The sequence below is a fragment of the Hibiscus syriacus genome, unplaced genomic scaffold, assembly GCF_006381635.1.
Source record: "Hibiscus syriacus cultivar Baekdansim isolate YM2019G1 unplaced genomic scaffold, ASM638163v2 tig00110053_pilon, whole genome shotgun sequence".
Taxonomy (NCBI): Eukaryota; Viridiplantae; Streptophyta; class Magnoliopsida; order Malvales; family Malvaceae; genus Hibiscus; species Hibiscus syriacus.
Window position 1 is genome coordinate 814,632 of NW_024062577.1, and position 12,726 is coordinate 827,357.

A 12,726-nucleotide genomic window follows, 5' to 3' on the forward strand; every position below is an offset into this window, starting at 1 on the left:
ATTAACTCAACAATTGGTATCAAAGCCTCACTCATTTGAAGGTTTAATCGCCTCTTGAGTCGATTCGGGAAGAGTTACATCGATTGTTAAGTCATCAATGGCCTCTACTTCAAATGTCGACTCCGGTCTCGATTCGATGCCCGTCAACAAGCCTCTCTTCTTCAATGGAGCTAACTATGCCTATTAGAAGAATAAGATGATGTATTTTATTCAAGCAAGTGACATGGGAGCATGGAATGTTGTAGAATACGGATATATCAAGCCTCTCACTCATCCAAGATTGTGGAGTGAAGGAGAGACAAGAATGTTCCAGCTCAACTCCAAAGCAATCAATATCATATTTTGTGCTCTTGGACCAGATGAATATGGAAGAGTTTCATCTTGTACAACCGCCAAAGAAATATGGGATAAACTACAAGTCACTCATGAAGGCACCGACGAGGTAAAAGAATCTAAAATTAGTCTTCTAACATATAGCTATGAAAATTTCAGGATGAAACCAAATGAAGATATCAAAGCTATGACGGATAGATTCTCAACGATTGTCAATGGTCTCAAATCATATGGAGAGATCATTCCAAACAAAAAACTTGTGAGGAAGTTAGTTTACTCACTTCCAAAATCATGGCAATCCAAGAAGACTGCAATCATCGAGGCTAAGAACCTAAAGTCCTTAACTCTTGAAGAGCTAATCAGTTCCCTCCTCACTCATGAAATGATGCTTGAAGATGAGGTGAACCTCGATAAGATTAAAGAGACACCAAAGGAGAAGGAGAAGAAGAAAAAATTAGAGTTTCTCTCAAATCCATAAAAGATGAGAGTGATTCGAATGAAGATGACGATGACGAGGAAATGGCATTGTTTGCCAAACGGTTCAGAAAAATAATGAGACCTTACCGAGGAAGAAAATTCAAACGAAATGAAGGCCTAAAAAATGAACCAAAAGAGAAGGACCCTATCATTTGCTATGAATGCAAAAAGTCGGGGCATGTCAAATATAATTGCCCATAATTGAAAAGAAATGGTCAATCAAAAAATAAGCACAAGGCTCATGTGGCTACATGGAGCGATGAAGAGGGTTTCGATGAAGAGGAACAAGAAGTAGCAAACTTGTGCCTAATGGCATTCGGGGAAGATTTTAAGGTAACCTCTAACTCATTTGAATTTGATGATTTATCTTATGATGAGCTATTATAAGAATATAATGGGTTGGCTTCGGGTTATGAGAAATTGTTTTTAAAATATAAAAATGATGTTTCAAAATTGAAAAATGAAAATAAACTCATTTCCAAAACCAACAACGATCTTGAAAGTAAAATCAAAGATTTGCAAATCAAACTAGAAGAGTTTGAAAAGAAAATTTTGGATTTGAAAAATTTACTTTCAAAAGTCAATGATGATCATCAAAAGAAAATTGATGATCTTAAAACTTCTTTTGATAAAGAGGGAACAAAATGTTTTGAAAATGGAGAAAATTCAAAATCCAACTTTGTTAGAAAAAGTTTTAAAAACTACAATCAAGAGGTCCCCGAAGAACCTCTAATGGAAAAATCGTTAGAAGTATATGGGTTCCTAAAGAGCTTATTACTATTAAAGATAAGGATATCCTACACAAATGGATACCTAAGGGGACTAGGATTTTGGAAACTAATGAATATGGACCCAAAAGAATTTAGGTACCAAAAATTAGAAATTAATCTATGTTTATAGGGAAAGGAGCATTGCTACAAGGCACGGGAAACAAATTCAAATTCATGGTACCTTGATAGTGGATACTCAAGACACATGACCGGGGACAAAAGCCAGTTCATAGAGCTTAACGCCAAAAATGGAGGAGAAGTGACTTTTGGTGATAATTCAAAAGGTCACATCGAAGGTATAGGTACTATAGGTAATACCTCTTCCATACAAATTAAAAATGTTTTATATGTGAATAGATTAAATCATAATCTCTTAAGTATTAGTCAATTATGTGATAAAGGATTCAATGTCATGTTTGAAACTAATGGTTGTAAAATTATTGACATTGCATCTAATCGAATTATGCTTGTTGGTCATAGAATAGGAAACATATACATGGTGCATTTAGACTCTATTGATATGACTAATTTATGCCTAGTTGCTATGGATGAACATGATAGTTGGTTATGGCATAGGAGACTAGGACATACTAGTATGAGTGTTTTGCAACGGCTAATTCAAGGAAATTTAGTTCGAGGGTTGCCTAAGCTTAAATTTGAAAATGATAAAATCTGTGATGCTTGTGCTAAAGGAAAACAAAAGTGAATTTCTTTTAAATCCATTAATGATGTATCAACTAGTAGAGTATTACAATTGATCCATATATATATTTTTGGGCCAACTAGAACTACTAGCTTGGGTGGAAAACAATATGCATTTGTCTTGGTAGATGACTATTCTAGATATACTTGGGTTCTATTCTTAATTACTAAAGATGAAGCATTAGAAAAATTCATCACGTTTTCAAAAGTAATCTAAAACGAAAAAGGTTACTCTATAACTAGTGTTAGGAGTGATCATAGAACTGAATTTGAAAATCTTGGATTTACTGATTTTTGTAATTCTAATGGTATTAGTCATAATTTTTCAGCACCTAGAACCCCTCAACAAAATGGAGTTGTTGAGAGGAAAAATCGAACTTTAGAAGAAATGGCTAGAACCATGCTCTGTGAAAACAATTTGCCAAAATATTTTTGGGCGGAAGCAACAAATACCGCTTGTTTTGTTGTAAATCGAGTAATGATTATGCCAATCTTAAAGAAAACTCCATATGAAATTTTCAAAAATAAAAAGTCTAACATTAGCTATTTTCATCCTTTTGGATGTAAATGTTTTGTTTTAAACAACGGTAAAGACAATCTTGGCAAATTTGATGCTAAAAGTGATGAAATAATTTTTCTGGGTTATTCCTTAAATTCTAAAGCTTATCGAGTATTTAATAAAAAGAACTTTAGTTGTAGAAGAGTCTATACATGTTGTTTTCAATGATAATCCCCTTCCGAGGAAGGATTCTTGTTTGAATGATGATGTAAGTATTATAAATATAAATGACGGTGAACATGACGTTGGAGAACCATCATCAAAGGAAGAAATGAAAGATGAGGAAACTCAAGATCCTCTCGAGAATCCAACCATTGAAGAAAGGGAAGTATCTTACCCAAGAGAGTACAACTATGTCAAGGATGGTGAGATTATTGGTGATCCATCAAAAGGGGTAACAACTCGATCTTCTCTTAGAAATATTTGTAATTATATTGCATTTATCTCATGCATAGAGCCTAAGAATATTAAAGAAGCATTAAAAGATGAACATTGGATTATGGCTATGCAAGAAGAGTTAAATCAATTTGAGAGAAGTAAAGTATGAACATTAGTTGAAAGGCCTAGTAATAAATCTACTGTAGGTACTAGATGGGTGTTTAGGAATAAGCTTGATGAAAGTGGTAATATAGTGAGAAACAAGGCTAGACTTGTTTCTCAAGGCTATACTCAAGAAGAGGGCATATATTATGATGAAACATATGCTCCCGTAGCTAGGATGGAAGCAATTAGAATGTTATTAGCATTTGCATGTTTTAATGAATTTAAATTATATCAAATGGATGTTAAAAGTGCATTTTTAAATGGTTTTATAAAGGAAGAAGTGTATGTGGAACAACCTCCAGGTTTTGAAGATTTAAAATTTCCAAATTATGTTCTTAAATTGACAAAATCATGTTCTTAAATTGACAAAAGCACTTTATGGTTTAAAACAAGGTTGACACTAAATTATTTTTAAAGCATAAAGGTAAAGATTTATTAGTAGTTCAAATTTATATTGATGATATAATATTTGGTTCTACTAATGATGTTCTTTGCCAAGAATTTTCTAAGCTAATGCAAATTGAATTCGAGATGAGCATGATGAGGGAGCTCTCATTTTTCTTGGGACTCCAAATCAAGCAAAGAAAAGATGACATTTTCATCAATCAAGCTAAGTACGTTAAAGATATGCTCAAGAAGTTTGGACTGGAAAATGGGAAGCCACATAACACTCCAATGAGCTCATCGACAAAGCTTGACATATATGAAGGAGGTAAATATGTGGATGTTAAATTATATAGGTCAATGATTGGTTCTTTTCTTTATCTAACTGTAAGTAGACCGGACATTATGTTTAGTGTTTGCTTATGTGCTAGATTTCAATCATTCCCTAAGGAATCACATTTACTAGCTGTTAAGAGGATCTTTAGATACCTTAAGGACACTCATAATTTAGGACTTTGGTATCCTAGAGACTCTAGCTTTAGCTTGCATGCCTTCTATGATGCAGATTATGGATGATGCAAATTAGATAGGAAAAGCACCTCCGGTACTTGCCAATTCCTTGGAAATATGCTGATTTCTTGGTTTTCAAAGAAACAAAATTGTGTCACATTATCTACCACTGAAGCGGAATATATTTCAGTCGGTAGTTGTTGTGCACAAGTTTTATGGATGAAACAACAACTTTTTGATTATGGAATTGAAGTAGGTACCATTCCTATCAAGTGTGACAATACTAGTGCTGTTTGTCTCACTAAAAATCCTATCTAACACTCTAGAATTAAGCATATTGAAATTAGACATCACTTCATTAGAGACCATGTCGCTAAGGAAGATGTAGTTCTAGAATTTGTTGATACTTTGCACCAATTAGCGGATATCTTTACAAAACCTTAAGACAAAGAAAGATTTTGGACACTTATAAGAGAATTAGGTTTAACTGACCTATCTTCACTTAAGTGTTTAAAATGATTTTTGCATTTTTTAAAAAGAAAAATAAAATGAAAAATGCATATAATGATAATTTTTGATTGCATTCATTGCTATTAGTTAGGGGGAGTTTATGTTCTTTAGAGAAAATTAATTTTATGTTCAAATGAAGCTTAAGGATTAATTTGATTGATTGAACATGATTAATTTTCAATATATGAGTTGCCAATACCACTAGAGATAATTAATTTAGCATTTTAAGTGTTTGAAACAGATATTTGACATTTTTGTGCTTCATGCATCGATACACTTAACAGTGTATCGATGCATCCCTTTGAATGTGCATCGATTCATCATGTTGATGCACCGATGCACGCCTTGAATGTGCATCGATGCACGGGGTCATGCATCGATGCATCCGTTGGGTTTTGGGTTTAAAAGGCTTATTTTATCATTTGTTTCAAACCCTAAAACTATATCCTCATCAGCCATACGCCCCTCTCACTCTCTAAATCCTCATTTTGCTCGAAATCAACGTAATTTTGTCAGAATCTTCGAGATTTTCAACTCTAATCCTTCTTTAATCATCAAATCGTGCAAAACAACATCACATTCCTCTCAAATCCGAAATTTTCAAGGTAATATTTCAAAAACTTCTATTTTATTGATTTTTGATCTTAGGACTAGTTTTAATTAGTTCTAGGATGAACATTATATCGGGCATTGAATGTTTGATGATTACAAACTAGTTTTTACAACTAATTTCATCAAAAACTAACAAATTTTCAAAGATTTTTTTAAATTTTTCAAAAAAAAAAAATTATTATATCGAAAATCTGAATTTAATTTTTAAATGATTTTTTTATTTAATTATGTTGTTTTCATGAAAACTATACATATTATGATTATTTTTAAATAGTTTTCAAAACCTTGCCCATTAGGATTTGATTTAGCGAACCTTGAATTATTGAGGACTCAATTGAGTTTTGGGATTGATTAAATTGCATACATGTGTTTCAAATTGCAGGTTTTATTCATTTTTCCAATTCCTAAACCATGTCTAATCCCAAACGCCCTAGGACTTTGTCGAGTCATTCTCGTTCAAACCAACCTCCTAATCCCGTTCCTCCTTCACCTTCATCTCTATTAGGATCTTGTTTTAACATGCCTGTCGTAGAGACGAATTGTACTCTAGGTACATAAATTCTTTTGAAACTTATAGAATCCGGGAAGAGCGTATTCCTTCTCTTCAAGCTATGATAGATATTAACTTTGAATACCTTCCGATTCTTAAAGCTTGGAAGTTTGATAAATTGTTTCAGCTCAAACCTATCGTCTATCAACAATTAGTTCGCATTTTCTATTCAAATGCGGTATGTATTCAAAACGAAACTTAATGTGGAACTATAGCCATTAGATCTTATCTTTTAGGCCAATATATTAATATTGACCCCGAGACTATAGCTTTCCGTTTTGGGTTAGATGATGATGGGATATATAATGAGAATGAAACTGTCTTTTATCACTATGTTCCAAACGCTAGTGTTAGTACTCTATGATCTCATTACGATCATTTTCTTCATTTTATGATCTCTTGGTGGTTTAGACCATTCGGAGGTAGGTACTCCACTCTTCGTATTAGGGATTTGTGGTGGATGCACTGTCTCAAGAATAAAATCAAAATCAATCTACCCCATATTATCTTCAGTCAACTAGTTGATGTCATAAACATTGTTCCTTCAAAACATGTCGAAACATTAGTTTATGGATGTCTTCTTAGTAACCTCTTTATCAAACTTGGTCTAGACGTCTCTCTCGACAATCCTATCCCACTCCAAAACCAAATCAATCTTACTTCCTTGAAGAAAGCAGATTGGAAACAAGACGAGGAAACCGATCTTTGGGTATTTCGACCCGGTAAGCAAACCCCGGGAGCTAGCTCTTCACGAGCTGCTCCTAGCTCTTCTCGTGCTCCTCCGGCACCGACTGCTGCCGATGATCCTGAGTTTCAACAACTTATGCAAGATATCGACGATCACGTTCCAGACTATGAGCCTGCACCGGAACCAGCTCCACAAGAGGATCAAATGCCTCCATATTTTTGTTCGTTTTTGGAGACATTTGATCTACGGTATGCTTCCATCGAATCCCACTTGACTGCTACTCACGAAGTAGTAAATCAACGCTTAGACACTTTGGAAGCTCGACAGATGGAATTTTAAAGGGAGATGCTTGCACGCATGGATGCTCTCTCTCTTGAGATGCAAGCCCGATTTCCTCCTCCGCCTCTCGATCCCTCTATGGACGAGTATACCTTGTTTTGTTTTGGATCATCTTTGAACTTTTATTGTTAAAATATTTTGAATACTTTGGGGATTATTGTTTTTATTTGGATTGTTTGAATTTGTTTGAAGATATAATTTGGATGCTTTGTGGTTTTTAAACTTGATATATATATTTGGTTTGATTTTATCTTTATTATTGTGAGCTTAATGATTATTAATTTTTGCATCATATTAGTTCATTTTGACCAATTATGCCATTTCACATTTAATTATGAATATTGTTTATGAAACTAATGGCTAATCTCTCTTTTGATTGCGATCTTAGCAGCTTAAGCTATATATATATATTTACTCAATTGGCTATGTTTTTCAAAACCTTGTTTAAATCGGTTTTTAAATCTTTTTGATTTAAGAAAAAGGGGGAGAAATATTAAGTGTTAAAAGGGAGAAGGTGTTATAGTAAGGGGGAGTAATTTTTCAAAATTGATTTCAAATTTTTAGAAAATCTTAAAATAACACAAATGTTTTGTTATATAAAAAATGGGGAGATTGTTGAAAATATTTTTGTGTTTCGATATAACAAATTAAGTTTAAATGGATTTTAAGATTTTACAAATGATTTTCTAAGTATATTCGATTTAATTAAATCGAATATCAAATTATTACTCAAAGTCTTTCAAGTTCAAATTCAAACCTTACTAAATGTATAAAATTGTGTTTTATACTTAAACTATTTTTGAAACAATTTTCACAAAGTATTTTGAACCAAAATCAAGCCTAAAATCAATTTTTCAAAGCGATGCACCAATCTATGCATCGATGTACCAATTAATTTTTCAAACATCGAATGCATTTTATGCATCAATGCACATACCATGCATCGATGCACTCAGTGCATTTGATGCATCGATGCACTCAGGCTTTTTCAAAACATTGAATGCATTTTATGCATCGATGCACTGAGAGTCCAACGATCAAAATATTTGAATTTTACACTGATGCACCGATCCACCGAAGCACCTAGGGTATGCATCGATGCACTTACGCTCCCAACTGCTTTAATTAATTGTTTTCACACTTAAACGACTATATTGACTCCAGTAATCATCCCCAACGTTCATAATCTTTTGAAGGTGTATTTAAACAAGCTTAGAAGCCATTGATCAACAACAAGAAACAACAATCAACAAGAATCAAGAGAGAATCAAAGAGAAAGCATCAAACCTCAAGTTTGAGCTTTTCAAGCCTATTTTTCATTCAATATTCATTTTGCTTTCAAGAACACTACTTATACTCAATTGTATTCATTTTTAGTGTTCTTTTCTTTTCTCTAGAATTGTGCAAACAATCTACCTTGTGAGGATTTCCTTGTAAGTTTGCAAATTTGTATTTCTCTTTGAAAAAGAGTGTGCTCAAGAATTGGGGTATAATTCTTGAGGGAGTTGTAAGGTTACTCTTTGTCCTCAAAAGAAGGAACAAATTAGTGAATTTGTTGGAAAATCCTTAGTGTGGATAGCTAAGGTAGTGGACGTAGACTTTGGTTGAGAAAGTCGAACTACTCTAAATCGTTGCGCAATTACTTTCAATTTTCTGCATAGTTTCCACCAAAATTTTTATTGCCAATTCACCCCCTCTTGGCTAATTTCATCGATCGATTAACTCAACAAGGTATGTCATTGTCGAAATGAGTGGAGTATTCTTTAGGTTTGAAAATACCACATTTTTTACGTCTCATCATTAGGTGATGATTCTCCCTAGTTGGTAGGGTAGTTGATGTAATCGGTGCATTATTGGACAATTCCAATTCTTCAATCACTTGATTAGTACTCGCATTATTTGCACCACGATGTTCGGCCCCAACAACATTATGACTAGCATTATTCTCCAATGGATGCAATATGGAGTCAAGTGGTGAGGCCCTAGCAACGTCCATCACGCCAAGCGGTACGGCCCCATCAATATTAGCATTATTGTCACCCGTTGAAATGGAGTGCAATATGGATATTACTCCTAACGGCGTGGCCCCAACTCTATAAATGCTTTGACTATACACATCTGTTGAAGTAGCAACATGGGTGGGCACCATGCCAAGAGGCACGACCCCATGCGCATTATTACGGGTGGGTATTACTCCAAATGGGGTGGCCCCATAGTTATCATTATGCGCATTGGACCCTTGCGCATTATCACGGTAGCCCAGTGAAATGGAATGCGGTGTGGCCCCTGTAGCATTATCACGTGCATCCATTACTACAAAAGGTATGGCCCTACAATTATTATAGCTTTGATTATTTGTACCTGGCCCGACACTATCATTGCTTTAATTTCTCGTTGAAGTAACACCTAATGTTCAGTCCATGATAGTAGGTATCATGGCAAGAGGTGCGACCCCAACAATAGCATGGCTATGGTCATGCACATTAGACACATTCTCATGTCCTACCTCATTATGCGCATTATCTTGAATAACGGTTGGAGCAGCATCACTAATCCACTTCCTCACATCTGCAACAACTGGAATATCACGTGAACGAGCAGTGTATATGATGTGGGCGAAAGCTGTAACTTTATCTGCAAATGGAAAAACCTTTTCATTAAACACAACATGTCTATAGATATAAACTCTACCATAACTTGCCAGACACTGGTAGTCCTTGTGCTGAGGACTAAATCCAAGGTATGTACAAGACTGAGATCGAAAGCACAATTTATGATTCTGAAAGGGTATTAGGTGGGGGAAACACTAACATCCAAAGATCTTCAGTAAGGCATACTCAGGTTTCTTCTAAAACAGCTTCTCATATGGAGTCATTCCTCCAAGCACAACCGTAGGAAGACGATTGATCAAATGAACAACAGTCACAATTGAATATAACCAGTACTGTATGGGTATGGATGCTTGGGCCAGAAGAACGAGTCCTAATTCAAAAACATAACAATGCTTACGCTCAACAACTCTGTTCTACAAACGTGTGAGGGCAAGTCAGCCGATGTATTATCTCTGACTTGGCAAGCAATGCAGAAAACGCTCGATACTCTCCATCCCAATCTGACTGAAAAGCTTTGATTGAACTGCCAAATTAGTTTGCTACCAGTTTGTGAAACAAGTAAAATGCATCAACAGCTTGCGCTTTATCTTTTAGTAGATAAATCCAAGTAAATCGAGTAAAAGCATCCATAAAAGTTACATAATAGCAAAAGCCATTGGAAGCAATGTGAGGAAGTCCCCACAAGTCTGAAAACACTAGTTCAAAAGGTGCAGTGTATTGAGTATTGGATGAAGAAAAAGGTAGCTTATGACTTTTGCCCATAAAGCAAGCCACGCACGTTTTATTAACATCAATATCAAGTTTTACATCAAGTTCTTCAGCAATTTTACTTAAAGCAAAACTAGTTAGGTGTCCTAAACGTCAATTCCATAGCTCAGACTGAGACACATCTATAGTTACAAGATGAACTGCAGCACCACAACCTTATAAACTAAGATCACTAAGTGAAAATGTATAAAGTCCTCCTTTCTCTTCACCTTGCAGAAGAATCGCCTTAGAGAATTCATCACGAACAAAGCACTTCTCAGCATGATTTTCAAAGTAAACCTTATTATCCTAGCAAGCTTAGACCGAAAGTAAATTCTTGGTTATGTGAGGCACATGTAATAATTCAGTCAAGATTAGAGTTCTTGAAGAAGCAGAAGAAACAATCGCAGTACCAACGTTATGAATATCAACAGAAACTCCATTGCCGATAATAAGTTTACCTGGACCTCTAAACTCAATAGGGTTCGAAACATTCGCAACATCTGGAGTAATATGGTGCGTAGCTCTATAATCCACCACCCAATGATCACTAGATCTGGAAACCGTATTAGCTTGTGAATTATCTGCTGCATGAGAATGGCCTTTGCAACTCTCACATACCAGTTTTGAAGTCTCAGTAGCAGAATAATGTGCATTGTTTGACTGACCTTTATGAGCTTGAGACTCAGATGTAACATACATAAATTCTTCATCATAACGATGCCAGCATCGATCAACCAAGTGACCGAGTTTTCCATAGAGTTGACATTGAATCCGGGTTCGCCCTCGACCTCTGCCGCCAATCCTTTTTGTAAACGACGAGCGTAAAGATTTAGAATCACGTCGTCCATTAACAGAGGAATCATGACCCTCTACTCTCTCAGTAACATTGGTTGCCATAGGAACGTAATTTAACTGTTCATTGAACACGGCTAACTATGTTCAGCATCTAGAAGAACGGTATAAAGCTATCCAATGATAGTGTTTCCTTCATCGTAGTGATAACCGCCATAAACGGTTGATATTCCCTGGGCAGTTCTTTCAAGATGCTGGCAATATGACCAACATGTGATACTGCACTGCCACACGAGGAAAGTGCGTCACATACTTCTTTTACATGAGTGAGGTACACTCGCATACTATCACTGCCCTTCCTAAACGACTGCAACTTGTAGTGCAAACTCATAGCAGCCTTCATGGATCTGCTCACAAAGAGCTGTTGCACAACACTCCATATTGCAGCTGCTGATTCGGCACCAACAAAGTGAGGAAGAAGATGAGGACTAATGGTTGACATAAGCCACGAAGCAAGCACACTATCTTGAGCGACAAAGTCCTCAAACGCATCATTGACACGAAATGCACCAGTATCATCAAGAATCGTCTCCGGCGGTGATTGCAGAACTCCTGTCAATAGGCGTTCAAGACGGTGACTCCTTACCGTGAGCAGAATTTGCTGCTTCCACAAAAGGTAATTCATCTCGTCAAGAACAACACTGATTTTCTTGTGTGAGAAGCTCGTACTTATGGACAACTCCATGAGATATCAGGCAAGAATCGCGCAACAAGAGTTGTTAGTCAAGGAACCCAAAACCATTTGGCGAAAGATACCATATTGAAAAATGATGTATTGAATTCATATTTCACACTTACTAGTGCATCACCTTTATAGTAAACAATGCTAATCTGTTAAGCTAACAAACTCTGCTAACAGACTAACAAGTTTTGGCGCCCAATGACAACTAGCTATTGCTAGTTACACTATAATGCAAGCACGTACACAGTAAGCCTTGCTATAGCCTAACAGATTGCGAGTTTATATAATTTAATCATTGAATGGAAGATTTCAGTTTGTTTGAATGTTTTATATTCTGGTTTACATCATATTCAATTTTAATTAATGTCTTATAATTTGATTTAGATCGTATTTAATTTTAATTAAATTTCAATCGATCAGTGTAACATCTATTATTTGATTTTTATCGTCGGACCTATCGATATAATATGTTTCAACCTTGTCTAGTCCAATACAAATGTTTTATATACTAATACCATCAAACTCGACATATGTTGTGTACACACATGGATAGTCCATTTCAAATGTTAACCTCAAATTTTTGTTGATTTCGTTTTCACAATCATTATTCTTTATAAGTTATCATCCTTCACAATATGAATTAGTCGTGTTAATGAACCAATATACCTCATTAATACATGGTAGTGTTGGACAAAAGAATGATAATGATGATCTTATTAAAGACCTTCTAATACAAAAGAATCCAATGCATAACCGATACCTTATTGTGAAACTAATTCACATAGAGATTATACGTGAAAAAAAATCTTTTACTTTTATAGTAAATATCAATCCCAATAATTTTAATATAAAA